Below are 15,496 nucleotides of genomic sequence, written 5' to 3'. Positions count from 1 at the left end.
GCTTGTTGTAGCATGTCTCAGTACTTCATTCCTTTCTATTGCAAATAATATTCCATTGTGCGGATATACCACACTTTGTTTATCCACTCATCAGTTGGCGGTCAGTTGGGCTGTTTCCACTTTTTGGCTATTATAATGCTGCTATTATAATGCTGCTACAAGTTTTTGTGTAGACATATGTTTTCAATTCTCTTAGACATTTAATACCTAGGAGTGAAATTGCTGGGTTATATGGTAGCTACATGTTTAACATTTTGAGGAACTGTTCAACTATTTTCCAAAATGGTTATACCACTTCTCTTTCCCACCAGCAATGTATGAGGGTTCCAATTTCTACATATCATCATCAACACCTGTTGTTGTCCACCTTTTCAATTATAACCATCCTAGTGGTTGTAAAATGGTGCGGCATTGTGGTTTTGATTTGCATTTCCCTAGTGACTAATGATGTTGAATTCCTTGTCATGTCAGTTGCATGCTCATTCCTTAAAGCTTTTAACAAAGAGCCTGGTTCCCTATTGAAGTGCTCCCACCCCAGCAGCAGCAGCAGCAGCAGCAGCAGCAAAGGGATCTTACTAGCTCTCATTAGAAATGCAAATTCTCAGGCCCTACCCCAGATCTTCTCAACTGGAAATTCTGGGAGTGGGGCCCAGCAATCTGTGTTCTACCAAGATTTCTAGGAGACTCTGTACACATTCCAAGTCTGACAATCAATACCGCAGAACAATGTTTCTTATGGGTTGTTCCCCAATATTTTACCAAGCTTTATTTTATAAAGAAATTCCTTGGTAATGTAAGTTTGTGAAACATTGAACTAAACAAAAGGTCCCTTGTCAGGACTTTTCACATTCTTTAATATGCTTTATGAAAACTGTAAATTATTGAGAAGGGGATCTAGTATCCAGCATTTCCTAACCTTATACAAGTATCAAACCCCTTTTAAATGGGGCATCTTGCAGGACTTCTATAGATCAGCATTCCATAGAAGTTATTTTGGGAAACATTACTTTAAAAATACTGTGAAAGAAATTAAAAGCATATGCCACTATTTTCTTCACCAAATCAAGTCTGTTGTCCACAATATTTTTTAAACTAGTTCTTTACAAAGTCTTTTAATTGAGCTATCTATAGTTGCACAGCAAAATTCAGTGGCTTAGAGCAACAAGTGTTTATTATCTCACACAGTGCAGCAGGCATCAGAGAGTGGCTTAGCTGGGGGTTCTGGCTCAGTATCTCTCATGAGGCTGCAATCAAGATGTCAGCTGGGGCCACCATTATCTGAAGGTTCTGGGCTTCTCAGGTGGCTCACTCACATAGCTGTTGGCAGGAGTCCTTGGTTCTTTCCACATGGACTTCTCCTTTGGGTTCCTTGAGTGTCCTTAAGAAACACAGCTATCTTTCCCTAGAGCAAGTAATCTAAGACAGCAAGGCAGAAGTGGCTGAGTCTTATGAGCTAGCCTCAAAGTCACATCTTCACATCCATCATGTTCTCCTGAGCATAAAGACCAACCTTGATACAGTGTGGGAAGGACCTACACAAGGATGTGAAGATCAGGAGGTGGGAAACCCTCTACTAGTAAGAGACAGAGCTGGGATTTGAACCCAGGCAGTCTGTCTCCAGAGGTCACGCCACTATGCACTGTTGTTTTTCTTTTCATCTGCACAAATGGGCTCCCTGATATTTCTTTAAGGATATATAACTCAAAAAGACGAGCCTTTGCAGGTCAGAACTTAGCATGTGTTCCTCTGCTCAGTGTGAGCATGTTCACACCCCTTGTGTAGCTGGTGCTAAGCACTGCAGCTTGCCCAGTGTGTTAGTTAGATTCAGTTGTCAACTTGGCCAGGTGAGCATACCTAGTCTTGTTGCTGCGGACATAAGCCAATGGTTGCTAATTACATCTGCAGTCGGCTAGGAGGCGTGTCTGCTGCAATGAGTGACGTTTGACTTAATTGGCTGGTGCTTAAATGAGAGATCACAACGTAGCACAGCCTAGCAGCTCGGCATTCCTCATCTCAGCACTTGCAGCTCAGCCCAGGCCTTTGGAGATGCAGAAAGAAGTCACCCCGGGGAAAGTTGTTGGAACCCAGAGGCCTGGAGAAAAGACCAGCAGAGATCATCCTGTGCCTTCCACATAAGAAAGAACTTCAGTGGAAAGTTAGCTGCCTTTCCTCTGAAGAACCAACAAAATAAATCCCCTTTTATTAAAAGCCAATCCATCTCTGGTGTGTTGCATTCCAGCAGCTAGCAAACTAGAACACCCAGAAACCCAGCTTTTCAGAACACAGGACTGGAACTGTTCATTAGATAATTAGGCTTTTCTTAAGAATCTGGGTGATGAGCATCAATTTATTTCTGAAATCTGCTCTCAACAATCCTGCTACTACTAAACTGTAAAATCATGCCTCCCTTCCTTATTTTTTTCATTGTCCACCTATCTAATTGGAAAACTCATAACTCTTTGTACCTCTAGTTCCTAAAACCCTGCTCCTTAGAAGTTCCCTCCATCTCTTTTTAGGATGTACTTTTAGTTGCTGCTGTTACAGCAACAGAATAATAGGTATAAAGCCTCAGCTCCTGTCAAAGTGGAAGTATAATCTTTTTGCTAAAACCTCAATCTTAGGACCCACGCATCATAAAAAATCAAACATACGTAAAACCATATAACACACCATTTTGCCATAGATCATAAAGATTATGGTATAAACATAGGGAAATGCCATGTTTTGGGAGATGAGGATACACACAAAGCCGGATGGAGAGGCACCCAATCAAAAGCATCTGATTTTTATTGGGCATATGTGCATAATTATGATCAACTCCAGAAGGTACCTAGGAAACTTTTTACAGGGATTTTGTGAATACCCTATCTCTCTCATTATAAACAACCCAAAGACACTAACTGTGCATTGTATCACCCACCAGAATACAACAGGACACTGAGCTCATAGTAGGTGTTCTTTAAATATCTGTTGATAATGCTGACAAGGAGGATATAGACCAAACAGGAAAATTTTGTATTTGTTGTAGGACATCCTGGTTTCTGATTTCAACTCTCTCCTATTTTCACTTAAAACATTAGGTTAAATGATTTAGTCTCGGTGTACATCAGTTCTCAATGGGAAGCAAAGTCTAGATTCGGTCTATATGCCTGTGGAGAAATGAATTTTAATAGGAGCCTTATCCATTCAGTCATGTCGTGGTTTTATATCTAATATTCAGAGGTTATTTCTCTAAGGAAGGATTTCTATTAACTAAGAAAAAAGCTTATCTTTTTTTCAGGCTGCTTTCGCTCAGCTTAAATGAGGCTTTAGTGGGAATCAGACATTGTAGGGCACATGGGACGGAGGCCCCAGCTTGTCTACAAGACTATTAAATGTTACAGGCATGATTCAAGGAAAGGGGAGGGTATTGGGAATGAATAGTCTTCCTCCCATGGGGACAGAGATAAGATAAACCTGGCATTTCTTCTTTTGACCTTAAGAACATCCTTGAAATACTCTTCCTGCTTCTCTAAATATTCCTCCTTTTCATATCCACCATTCATTCATTCATTCATTCATTAGCTTGTTCAATCACTCACCTGTTCTATTCAGCAATATCTGCTGCATGACTAAGCGCTAAGCACACAAGGAATTCAAAGTTCTCAAGGCCTCAGTGAGCTCCCGTATAGTGGAGGACATCTAGTAGAAGAGGTACAAATAACGTCAACTGTGGGAATAAAGTTTAGTGTGAGCCTGGCTAGGATGAAGGGAAGGTGGAGGGAAATGAGGAAAAAGCACAGTCACTTAGTTGGTCAGATACGAGCCAGATGGATGACAAGGATGGTATAATAGCAGGCAAAAGTGCATGATCAAAAGGGAGAAGGCCTGAAAACACACTCATTTAACAGAACTGCAAGTACTCCAGCATAGCCAGAAGGCAGCATGCATGTGGTCAGGTCAGGAAAGAACTTCAATGGCTCTTAGATTCTGCTGCAGACAACAGCAAATCATCGAAAGGTTTTTGTTGTTATTGTTGTTGTTTTTAAATATGGAACACTTCACGAACTGTGTGTCATTCTTGCGCAGGGACATGCTAATCTTCTCTGTATTGTTCCAATTTTAGCATATGCTGCAGAAGCAAGCACTTCACTTTGAAGGATTTAAAGCAAGGAATAGCATAATCATATTGCATTTTGGAAATGCATGGTTATCATCTTCTTCAAGATCTTTTTCAAAATTCAACAGAAGCCTTTCCAGATTAACACTATATCACTGAAAAGAATTTCACCTAGCAGATTCTCAAGATCTTGCTACTCTGGTTGCTTTGTATCTGGTGATATCCTCCACCTTCCTTGCTTGCATGCCCCATTCCACATGCTTCATGGCAACCTCCCACCCATCTTTAACACCAGCTTAAACAAACATCACCTCCTCTGTGATTTTTTTCCCACAAAACACAATTACCTTCTCCTTCCTCCATGCTCCCAGGATATTCAGTAAGCATTACTGTGATGTTTTATTCTAGTTCTAGTTCTTATAAGCTTCTCCCTTTCATTAGACTATGAGACTCAGGGAAGCTGAAACTGGCATTCTTATATACACATATATATATTTACATATAACACAGGAGATATAGTCCATTTACTCAACAGCACTTTATCGAACACCACTTTAAGACAGACACTGAAGAAGACGCTGGTACTCAATATAGTACTACTGAACAAAGGAAATTTCTCTCACGTGGTATATGTAAATGTGTATGCATATATACATCTAGTACTGAGATTGAAAATTCCCTTAAAGTAGTTAATATGGTTTTCAGTACTCTGAACATGAGACAAAAAGCTGACATAAAAAAAAACTGATTTGATTATTTGCAATCATACTACATGAAAAAAAGTGGAAAAAGAACCAAGAATTCAATACCTAAAAATCTAAAATGGAAGTTGGTAGAGCAGGGATCTAGTAGCCAATGTCCAGAAATCCCCAGTTTTTTTATTACAAAGGCAAGCACTAGGACAGTTTCCTATCCAACTACCTCTACAAGAAACCTGCAAATGGAATGGAATATAACTTTTGGGGGTCTTTTCATTCATTTGACACATATTAGTGCCCATTATATGTCAGCTCTGTTGCTGGCTCTGAGCAAAAAGAATAGCTGCCATGTTTTTGTGGTTTTAGTATGTTCCAGATACCACACTAAGTGCTTTACAGGTTGCCACTTATTTGGCTCTGACTTCTAAATTAACCTTTCTAGGCCTCAGTTTCTTCATCCAAAAACCCGGCCACAACAACAGGACCTACACCGCAGGGTTGCCGCCGAACCGAACGGGCACTTATAGCAGCACCTGACGACGCTCTTCGAGGGAAGGACACCACCAGAGCAGCAGCAGCATTGCTGTCACCATCCTCATTCTCATCCTCATTCTGAACATGAGAAAAATGAAATTGCCCAACCTCTCCTTCCAACAGCAAACTGAGCCCGCACTGTAGCTTCTTCCTCCTTCCCCGAATTCCCAGAAATCATTTTATTTATCTGTAAAATAATCACACTGGAAAACAAGAAGGGAAACAAACCTTTGGAAAACTGGAAGAATATCCTCAGGACGGAAAGTAGATGCAATCTGAGTTTTCAAAGGAAACCACAGCCATATTGTCCAAAGGAGGGTATGACAGCTATGAAATGTGGACCCGGCACCATGTGTGTGGAGAGGTATCTGGGGGTGACCACTTATGTGGCAGTTTGGGTATCATAACAGAAAGATCAAGTAAACACTTTAACTCATTCCTCTTTGCCCACTGTGGACCAGACAGCAACAAGGGAGTATCTGCCTCTAAGCAGGGGCGGCAGGCATGGAAGCTGGGTGAGAAAGATGGGGCAGTGTCTGCGAGAACAAGGAGTGCATTCACTCAGATGACAGGCCATCAAGTGGCCCGCCCAGCAGCAAGTCTCACCCCTCCCACACTCTTGCTAGACTATAACCCTTGCAGCACTTTCCTTCTCCCTTCAAGCAGTTTGCACAGATATGACAGACAGAAGATGACATTGCATTCAAAACTCACCAAACGCTTGAGGAAACCTAATACCCCCTAGAGAAAACAAACTCAAAAAAGAACTGACACTCAATGAGCCTGAATCATATAATTAGCAACCTTCAGTGAGATCATGAGGATGTTGCAAGCATTTAATAAAAATTAGCTAGAGATAGTGCAAATAAAAAATAATTAAATAGGCTGAATGGCAAAATAGACAGCTGAATTAGAGGACTAAAAAAGAGAAGTGAGGAATTTTGCCAGAAATCAACATAGAGCAATAAAAAGATAAAAAGTGTTTTAAAAAGTTGAAAGAGAGAGCATGTATAGAGAAGTTTCAACATCATATAAAATGAATGGTAGAAATAGAGACAAGATAAAATGGAGAGAAGGCAATATTCTTTTAAAAAGGTGAGAAATTTGAAGGAAAGGAGAAACAATTCAAAAGTATGCCTCAGTATTGAGTAAAGATCTGAATCTGTAGATAGTAAGGAACCCCTGCCATGAAGAATAAAAAATAAATAAAGCCCATCATATAAGACACATATTAGTGAAATTTTAGAATATCAGAAATAAAAGAAAAATTCTTAAGTTTCAAGAGAGGGGGAAAAATGGTTTTCTTTAAAGAAATAATTAGGTTGACATTAGAATTGTCGTCAGCCACAAAGGGTAAAAGACAATAAAACAGTGTGTTGAAATTTTAAAGGTAATTATACATGTGTGCATATATATTTCTATTTGAAACCTTTGTTAAAAACTATAGCATATATGTATATATAAATGCATATATGTGTGCAGGAGTCAGGTGGGTAGGGATGTATTTCTATATTGATACACACGTGTATACACATTTGCACATACACGCACATACATATAATGTGGTTTCATCAAAAGTTTCATATATTTTTAGAAATGCACAGAGTCCCTGAATTACAAAACTTTTGTGAAGAGACTGATGGTGAATAAGAAAAGAATATGTCAGAACTGCTGCACATGCTTTTATTCTTTGCTGCTCATCAACATTCAGTTTTTATAAAATGCTCAAGCCTTTGAAAATCTACTTTGTATATCGACCTAAATACCTAAAATGGTATTGAATTTTATAGTTCTCTGAATTTTGGCTGCATTTTGCTCAAAACAAGTTTTAAACCTCTTTAAATTTTTAACAGACATTTATGCTGAAGATAGCATAAAGAGTCACAACTTTTCAATCTTACTGATTGATTTTTTCTTTATCTTAATGAAATAGTTACCACTGTCCCTTTTAATACTTTTCACCCTGATTCTTTTTTAAAAAAAATACGGTTATCTTCACTTTCTTTTAGTTAGCATTTGCCCACTTTATCTTATATCATTCTCTCTATTTTCAATTTTCCAGTGTCATTTTATTTAGATGAGTCTTTTACATATCTAGAATTAAAAAATCACAGGGGCTCTGTCTTTTACAGTAAGTTTAATCTATTCACACTTATTCTGATTGTTATTAAGATTTACTTCTGCTGCCACATTTTCTGTTCTCTTACCTTCTAATTACTTCTTTCTCCTCCTGTCTTGCTCACTGATAGACTTTTCAAATGTTCTTTGTTACTCTTAATCTACTGGTTCTATTTGCCCACAGCTTCTATTTCAACTTGTAGAATAACACACCTTGTTTGATTGTGATTAAGAATCATGTGCCCATCACAACCCATTCTATAGGTTTCTGTTTCATGGGTTTCTGTTTCACAGGTTTCTTAAATTAGTGAAAACTCTGCTTATACAATAACATCACATTCCACCAGAACTGAACACATATTATCACACTAAAAATAAATAAGTGTCTCCTTAATGTTAAATTTCTTAACAGCATTTTGAACAGCATTCACAATAATTTCAATATTTAGCCTTCTACAGAATGAATTTCCAAAACCTTTGAGTTCATGAACTAACTGAAAATACTGTGCTATTATTCAAACTAATTTGTTTGTTATCCTTTATTTCTTTAATAAAAGTTATCCACCACAACATATTAACAAACATGCCTTAAAAGTGAAACTTCAAAAATATTCCCTCCAAGGTCAAGAATAAGATTAAAAAAAAGCTTTCTATTGCTGCCATTGTGCAACAATTTTCTGGAAGTTCTAGCTAGTGCAATAAGGTAAGAAAATGAAATATATTGTAGGTGAGTTGGAAAGAAAGTAATTACAGTTATTTGCAATTAAGGTGATTTCTACATTAGAAAATCCAAGAGAATTTAAAACAAATGATTTCAATTAGTGAAAGGCTTTATATAATTGCTAGATCTAACATCGACAAACTGAAGCAATGACGCTGCTATACACTAGCGACATCCAATTAGAAATACAAATAAAAACAATAATCCATTCACTATAGCAACAAAATCATAAGATACATAGGAATAACCTTAATAAAAGATGTGAAAATCCTGGATGGAGAAATCCCCAACTCTTACAAAACTTAAAATATGTCTCAAATAAATACAAAGATATTGGTAAGATGTTTCAACATGGTGAAAATGTCAATTCTCTCCAAATTAATTGGTACATCCACTGCATTTCCAAACAAAACTTTAAAGATTTTGACAAGTTGATTCTAAATTCACATAAACCTGCAATGCCCAAGATTAGCCAATTGTGAAGATAAATTGGAAGGAGATGATTAGCATGATCAGTTTTCAAAACCATTATAAAAAATATAGTCATTAATAGGATAGACTAATCATAACTAATGGAATAGAACATAGAGCCTAAAAACAGACTATGCATATATGGGAACTTATGCTTAGTGGCATTACATAGGAACATGTGGCATTACAAACCATTGGACAAAGGATGTACTAGTAACTAAATGGTGTTGGGAAACTATGGAAGAGCATATAGATACATTCCTACTTCACATAATGTACAAAAATAGATTCCAAGGTGTGCAAGGGTAGTTCAGTAGTAGAATTCTCGCCTGCTATGTGGGAGACCTGGGTTTGACTCCTGGTCCATACACTTTCCAAAAAAAAGCAAACAAGAAAACAAACAAAAAAAACAAACAAAAATTCAACAAATGGTGCTGCAATAATAGGATACTCACATGGAAAAATAATGACATATGAACCTGCCGTACAGCATATAAAAATAAATAAATCATATAAATAGATAAATAAATTCCAGGGGGATTAAGGATCTAAATATGATAAGCATAATCTTAAAGTTTTATGAGCAAACAGAGGGGAATATCTTTATGGCCTTGCTGTAAAAACCTATATGACCAATAAGCATACTGCCAAACCTCCACCAGAGTCTTGGATTTTGCTTCTAGGCTGCCTCTGTCTAAACTCCTATAATAAAATGTAGAGTCTGACTCCCTAAAAGACAATGGCCTCAGTTCAAAAAGACCTTTTGTTTTTCCTTAGCTGGCTTCCAAAAATTAGTGCATATTTAGGAGTCCCACCTTCCCCACTACAAGAAGAGTAACTGAGAGATTTTGTAGAGAGGGAATGTCAGTCTCCTGCACACAAGTATTTAACAACAGTCTTTAAAGGCAAAGAGCTATACAGTGACCAGGTGGTCTTTATCTCCAGTGAAACAGCATTAGTATAGTACCAGGGAATATCTAGGTTAAGACCTAGAGGGGAAAAAACTGTCTCCTGACTTGCAAGGTTTGAAAGACTTTAATTCAAAGAAAAAAAGCAGGATAATTCTTTTCCTTGAATGTTTTGAAAATCAAATTAATCATCCCATCTTGAAAGGAGTGGTTAGCTGGTTTAAAGGGGATAAATTCCACTTCATTGGTTAACCTGACAAAAAACAGAACCACTAGTCTAGAAGAACTGAAATGCACACTCCTGTGTAGAACCTTGCTCTTTTGGGAAAAGTTCCAGCCCTCTCACCTTTGAGAGAATAATGAAGGAAAGGCCTGGGCAGCCTGCCCTCTCCCCGGGTGAAGGTCTGTACCAGTCCCTCCACCGAGCCAGGCAGAAGCCTCTGAACTTTCCATGAGGTGCTGGTGTCACACACACACATCCTGTTGTCCCAGCATATGGTCTATGAATCATTCACAGGCCTCTAATTAATTATTCATCCAAACCAAAGACCAAACACTTTGCTAATTGTTCAGGAAGGAGAGGGGGAAAGGAGGAAGGAAGAGAGACAGAGACAGAGAGGCCCTACTACAGAGAGACAGTAAGACAGGAAAAGTCAAAGGAAAAGCAATCCTGCTATGCGGACAATTGACAGTATTAATACTTCATTTATTTAAAAAAAAAAAGGTGCAAAGAGAAAGTAAAGAACTTCCTCTACATTCATTGGATAAGTAATATGGACTGTGTCTAATACAGGAGAAGAGAAACACTGTTGCCCTCACCCAGAGTCCTAATCAAAGGACTCCACTCCAGCTACCCTGTTCTCTACCTTTAGCTTCTCCACCCACAGCTAGACTGTGAGCTCAGCGCCCACACACATACTGCTACTGAGCCAAAGGTTCAATCATTGCCTATATTTTTATTCCTGCTACGTGGCCTCACGTAGCAGGAAATACACCCTGGACAGGGTATGAGTGGACCTCAAGTATAAGGCTTAAGGTGGGTCCATGAGTCCCACACACCTTCCTCCCACCTCATCCCACAGGCAGGTATGCACAGACCCTTGCTTTTCACAGTCACTCATCTTGCATTTGTCAAGCATCTATTAGATGTTTGAGAACACTCAAATCACCCTAGAGAACAGAGAAAAGAGAATATGGCTCCCACCCTCATCTCAATGTAAAAAACGAGGGCCAGAAGAATAACAAAAGACAGAACACAGTGTCTGCTTATGGACGGAAAATGCAGACAAATGCTGAGTGGGTAAAAAGTAGGAAGGCTACCTTCCAGAGGAGTCAGTGGATCTTGAGCTCATTCCCAAAAGACAGAACATCATGGGCATGGGTTGGTAAAAGGCAGGAAGGATATAAGCTGGGCAAGTCAACAGCAAGGTAAAGAGACAGAGGAAGAAGATTTGAGATAAGAAAGAACACAGGGCCTGACCTTGCTGGGGTGAAGAAGCCCTTGGCCACAGTAACTAGACAAGGTGGGCAACAGCATAAGGGCAGAGAGGAAGAGATTCCAGCTGGTCAGAGTATGGAGTGTGAAGCTAGGGCACAAAAGAGCTATTCCTGCCACACCAAACTGGGAAGGAAAGGCTCCCCGAAGGCCCTGATATGGACCAGTTAACAGGATTCGGTCAATTTTAGTCTGGATGAGCTCTCCATTACAACACACAATTTCTCATTTGAGTTAACTTATGACTATCAAACTTGCAGTTAAACAACTGAACATGTGATAATGGACCAGAGCAGGGATAAACTTCAGGCTGGGTGTAAGGTTACAATGCTTTTCATGACCTGATGAAGATCCAGTCAAAGGAAGAGAGGGTAGAAATAGATAGAAAAATAAGGAATTGGGGATCAACTATATGTTAGGGTTGATAAAGACATTAAACATATCAAAAAAGTACCTATGACAGAAATGATGAAAAGACCGAAATACATTCTCAAGTTTTTAAGTTCCTTAGAAATTGTTTGATAGACTCACCCTAAAATGTACATCACAGGGTTATTAATGAAAGGTGTCAAACCCTGGCAGAAAATTGCTCATGTATAATAACTTTTAACACAATTTCAGGGAGCTCAAAACTCCATACAATCCATCCATCCAAAACTTCCAGACTTCTAGTGAATAAACTCCAGCCCAGAGTGGCTAAGCAGCATGCTTGAGGTCCCTTGGCATGGGCTGGCAGAATGTAGAGGAGACCCAGCATTCCTGATCAGCTTCAAAGTCTTTCCCTTGCACTCACACAGACACAACACTGGAAGAAATGGTGATGTTGGGAAGGAGAGTCAACTTGTAGGAAAGAACTTCCTGCACAAAGAGAAAAAGTCAAGGACCTAGAAAAAAAATTTTTAAAAACTGTAGTATGTGAAGATACCCTTTCTGGAATGTCTCTTTGCACTAACACACATCATCATCATCATCATCATGATTTCTGTACTCTCTTGACTTCTTTTGTTTTTAATATATTATTAAGTTTGAGGGGATTTTGCCTTTCAAAAATCATCAAACAGACTGTCCTTCCTCCCTTCACATAAATACTGACAGGATGGTCTTGGTTCACCCTCTTGGGAAATGGGTCTGGCTCCTCAGTAGAAGGCCAGAAACATGAGAAAAATAAGGGCAGAGTTGCTGTTCTTGCTGTGGATATTCACTTTCAAATAGCCATTCAGGCCTGGGCTTTGTCTGCAGGACTGAAGACCTAGGGGAGTTTATTCTCAGAAAACCATTAAGGTTGGGACCTGTTGGTAAAGAAAAAGCCAAACCAGTCAGGTAAACAGTTACAGATGTTAATGAAGTGGCCAGAAGAAAAGGGAGATTCCCTTGGAGCAGCTTAAAGAAAGACTAGAGGGATCCAGCCCTGGAACTGTTTATATAAATAAAGCCCTTTAAAAGTCTTTTAATCAAATCACTGATAAAAAAAAGGAAAACTACTAAGGGATAAAATATGAAGGGTAAGGATGAAAGTATAAATGCAGATATACTTTGATGTAACCTCAGGCAGGAATAAATACGACCCAAAGGCAGGCACACATATGCACAGCTCATAAGCCAACACGCCTGCTCCTACATTCTTCAAGAGCTACAAAATTTCTTATTTTTTCTCTTCTTTCCATCTCATCTCTCCTGCCCAGCAGCTCTGGGAAACACCATCAAACTTTAATGGGCTCCACTCTCTGCAGTACCATGGCCTGAATACAGATAACTACTGAAGATTGGAAGGACTAGGAGGAAGGCAGACGGGGAGAAAAGCATAAACTATTCTCTTTGGTGGTGGACTTTACTCCAAAGAAAAGATTCATGTAAAGGATATTAATAGGGTTTTTCCATTTTCCTCCTATATTTAGATTCTTAATATTGTCATGAAATCAAAAGAAATGCATGATCTGGTGCAGCAAGTAAGGGGCCAGACACTCTCACATATACTGCTCCATTTAATCTCCTCAACACCCCTGTAAGGCACCTCCTGCTATCTTCTTTTTGCAGAGAAGAAAATCAAGACTCAGGAAGGTTAAGCAATAGGCATACAGTCATACCACCCCGTAAGGACCAGTACCAGAACGTGGTCAATTTTAGTCTGGATGAGCTCTCCATTACAACACATAAGTTCTCATTTGCGTTAACTGAGTGTGACTATCAAAAGTGTCAGTTAAACAATAAATATTAAGGATCTACTCCAAACTCAGCATCAAGTTTGGTGCTGTATGTGTATACATGCTCACAAGCCTGCAAGGGAGTGGGGGGGGGGAGGACAAAGCAAACAAAAAAGATAAAAAGTAAAGAACTCACCAAAAGAATTTAATAATCTGGTTGATGATTATAAGAAGGATGGTCAAAACCAATATATATATATTGGAAAGAAAAGAAGAAATAATAATACTAAAGTTTACAATAAATCAAAGGAATGAAAGTAAATGAATCATTTATTACAATAAATATTGTGTTATGTTCTTCCTTTAAGAGAAGATGGCTCAAGTTACTAAAAAGCAACACAAAAAAAGCATAGAACTATCATGGTATATCAATTATATAGGTTTAAAAGGATGGGAAATAAATAAGGAACTAGGAACAAATAATAATGGATAGATACTTTGGAGTAGGTAAATTTGAAACCAGAACTGGAAGGAGAATTCCAAAAAGAGGAGAGATAAAGAGGACCACATGGATCAGCCTAGTATTGGTATTGTTCATGGTTAACTGAAATTGTGCCTTATTAGGGGCAGACCTGTTTTATTGGCATCAAGTGATCAGAGTCATTCTGGGGGTGGGGGGGTGCATGGGCCAGGAATTGAACCTGGGTCTCCCGTGTGGCAGGCGGGTATTCTACCACTGAACCACTACTAAACCCTAGTATAATTTAACTATCATTTGAAACCTGTATTTTAAGTAAACTAAGAGCTGGGAATACTGATCAAATACAAAGTGATTCTGGGATCCTGAAGTCCACCCAAGATTGCAGTATTTTCTAAAAGCTAGTACAGCCCAAGGCAAGTAACAAGAGAATGAAAATACAGGGGCATCAACCTCAAGACAACTATATCAAGAGTTTCTATGAAGAACAGAGTAACTCAGAGAATATATTTTCTCACTTTGTCCCTCCCTTTCCTCATCAATAATCTAATAAACAGTAACAGATATCATTAATTGAAATCTTACTGTGTGAAAAGTACTGTGCGAGATGTTTTACATACAGCATTATCATCCCATCCTCATAAAATGCCTGCAGATCCTCTGAACACTTAATTCCCCATTGAGCAAACTGAGGCTCAGGAGTTTAACAAAAACTTGCTCAGGGTCATAAAGCCAGATTCAGACATTATATTCAGAACTGTCTAATCCAGAGCCTTTGTTCTTTCCACTCTGCCAAGCTGTCCTGTATTGTAACACTAACCTATTTTTACAGGGCTAAAAGGGCAAAATGACTTCAAGATCAAAATGACATAGAAAATTCAATAATTTGTTGTTTTTAAAATCTCTTTCAATGGAAGAACTTTTTTTCCCCAAAAACTAAAACCAAGTAGTGAATTTCATTTCCCCCTGAACGGATCTTGACATACCAATAGACACATCCTTTCACCTTTGTTAATTAAGATGCATCAGGAGTAACAAAAGGCCTGGGCAGGCAGTTGCCATGCTACAGGTGTACTTTCTGCAGGCTGTGTATATTAGGAAGGCAGTACAGCATGGTGGTTAAAAACGTGGCCTCTGGTGTCAGACTGCCTCATTTGAAATCTGGCTCTACCACCCACTAGCAGAGTGCCATGGGGCAACTGACAGATCCTTTCCTGGTGGTGATGAGCCTACCTCATGCAGTTATCGTGAAAATTAAATGAGAAAATCCTTTAAAATGTTTAATGCAATACTTAGCATTGACTGTCAGCTCTTACCTAGCCAGTAACTAGGTGATCTCAGCTCTCTTTTCCATTCTCTACCCCATCCATCCCACCCCCTCACTCTACAGCCCCCCCCCCCATCCTTCCTGGCCTGGTCTTATATCACCACAACAAAGGCCAACTGCTGAACCAAGGCACCCTTTACCAGAGTTGGGCACAGGAAAACCAAGGTTGAATAATTCTGGCAACTCCTTTCTGAACCTCCTTTCCTTAGGATCATGAACTTGGAACCAAACTGGCCTCTTCTCTTGAGAAAGGACAGAGCTCTCTTACATCCAATTGCGGAATGCCATACAGAAGGCAGGTCTTTAAGCTGCAAGAAGGAGCAGCATAACTGACACACCCAAGGGCCAATCTAATATTAAGGCCACAATAACAAATCCTTCCCTAAAGATCCATGACAACCATTTGCTACTGACTCCAATTTACTTGTCGTGGCCATTCACATTTCATGACTGAGGAAGAAAACAAAAACACGAAAATAAAATAAAATAAATTATTTGTTTCTCAT

General features: G+C 38.9%; 1 protein-coding gene and 1 pseudogene across 6 annotated transcripts in view; both read right to left on the bottom strand.

The window, feature by feature from the left end:
* The window catches only part of CACNA1E (calcium voltage-gated channel subunit alpha1 E), a 422,025-nt gene that overhangs the window by 282,944 nt on the left and 123,585 nt on the right, over positions 1–15,496 (bottom strand). The gene's annotated exons all lie outside the window — the stretch shown is intronic.
* LOC143681859 (U6 spliceosomal RNA) lies at positions 4,025–4,125 on the bottom strand (annotated as a pseudogene).

This window comes from Tamandua tetradactyla, chromosome 4 (genome assembly GCF_023851605.1).
Source record: "Tamandua tetradactyla isolate mTamTet1 chromosome 4, mTamTet1.pri, whole genome shotgun sequence".
NCBI lineage: Eukaryota > Metazoa > Chordata > Mammalia > Pilosa > Myrmecophagidae > Tamandua > Tamandua tetradactyla.
This window is presented reverse-complemented; position numbering and strand designations above follow the sequence as displayed.